A 1,348-nucleotide genomic window follows, 5' to 3' on the forward strand; every position below is an offset into this window, starting at 1 on the left:
TTTTTTCCAGAGGTTTTATTGTTTCACTTTGCACATTTAGTTGTGCAATCCATCATGAATTAACTTTTGTATATGCAGTTAAGTAGGGAGTTCAGTCTTTTCATTTAGTACTCTATTAAGTACTTGAGGGCAGAATTTGTAGAGTTGGAGCCAGGGACATCTGTAGTGACATAGTGTATCATTCCTCCATTTCTTTAGTTGCCTTCCATTGCTAGGAGCAGGGCTACTCAGGTCCTGGATTCTCCTTCATTCTGTATCCCAGAGCCCGCGCAGTGGGCACATCTTCACTCTTTCTTCTTTGGCTCTGCCTTTTCTGCTATTGTGTGAGCCAAATATGGCTGTTACAAAAAGGGACTGTTGGTTCCTCCGGGAAACTCAGGCCTGGCCGGTGTTCTGTAGTAGCGGGGGTTTCCTTGTAGTGACCCTCCTCACCCTGGTCCAGTCTGCATTGCTTAGTTCTCCTCTGCCTATATAGTGGCTTCTTTTCTTTTTTTGGAGAGAGTCTCACTATGTCACCCTTGGTAGAGTGCTGTGGCGTCACAGGTCATAGCAACCTCCAATTCTTGGGCTTAAGCGATTCTCTTGCCTCAGCCTCCCAAGTAGCTGGGACTACAGGTGCCCGCCACAGCACTGGCTATTTTTTATTGCAGTTGTCATTGTTGTTTTAGCTGGCCTGGGTTGGGTTTGAAACCGCCAGCCTTGGTATATGTGGTTGGCGCTGTAACCATTGTGCTACGGGTGCCGAGCCAATATATAGTGGCTTCTCGATAGATTTGTACATATTGCTGTTCTAAACCACTTGCTGTCCTTCTCTGGGGCCTGAGGGCAGATAGTGCATGGTATTTCTTTGCCCTGTGACTTGGTCTGGCCAGTGAAATTTGGCCAGATGTTCCACGTGTTACTTCCAGATAGCAACTGTTGAATTCTTCGTTGAAGGGCAGAACTAGCTGTGTGTATATAAAATGTCTAAAACATTTTGACATGACTGAGAGTTTGAGCCTTCAAATTTCAGGGATGTTTATCTTGTCCAACCACTGAGATATCCAATAAAGTCAGTTTTATGTTGCTTGTTTGATGTTTAGTCCTGTTTTAGACAAACATTAAGACTCAGTATTCAGAACTGTCCTGTTATAGTCATGTGGGTCTTAAAATCCTACTCTCACTGCTTGATGTGCAAGAAGACTACTTGAGTCTGGGGGAATCAGGGAGCTGCCACCTTGCAAATAGTGTTGGATATTAGGCTAAAGCAGTGTTTTTCAACCTTTTTTATGTTATGGCACACTTGACCATACAGTTAAACTTCCATGGCACACTTAAATTATGTTTATCAGAAAAGAGTAAAAAAAAA

Source organism: Otolemur garnettii, unplaced genomic scaffold, assembly GCF_000181295.1.
Source record: "Otolemur garnettii isolate 467f Iridium unplaced genomic scaffold, OtoGar3 scaffold00058, whole genome shotgun sequence".
NCBI classification, from domain to species: Eukaryota; Metazoa; Chordata; class Mammalia; order Primates; family Galagidae; genus Otolemur; species Otolemur garnettii.